Genomic DNA, 227 nt, shown 5'->3' with positions numbered 1-227 from the left:
TGCTACCATCACAAAGCAAGAGACCCGAGAACTAGAAAGGAGAGGCTCACCACCCATTTATCCCTCCGCCTTTCAATTAGCCCCACATGTGATTATCAGCCAGGTTGGCACAATTAACTAACTCACTCCCCTTGCATTCGGATGAGAGGTTTTAATCTGATTGTTAAGGATCTGCACTTGTAAGAAATGATACAGGAAAATTCCCTGAGCACCAAGCCTTATGCTCA

The sequence above is a fragment of the Echinops telfairi genome, unplaced genomic scaffold (assembly GCF_000313985.2).
Source record: "Echinops telfairi isolate 266 unplaced genomic scaffold, ASM31398v2 ScPeMD7_7420;HRSCAF=8458, whole genome shotgun sequence".
NCBI classification, from domain to species: Eukaryota; Metazoa; Chordata; class Mammalia; order Afrosoricida; family Tenrecidae; genus Echinops; species Echinops telfairi.
Note: the sequence above shows the minus strand (reverse complement) of the source record.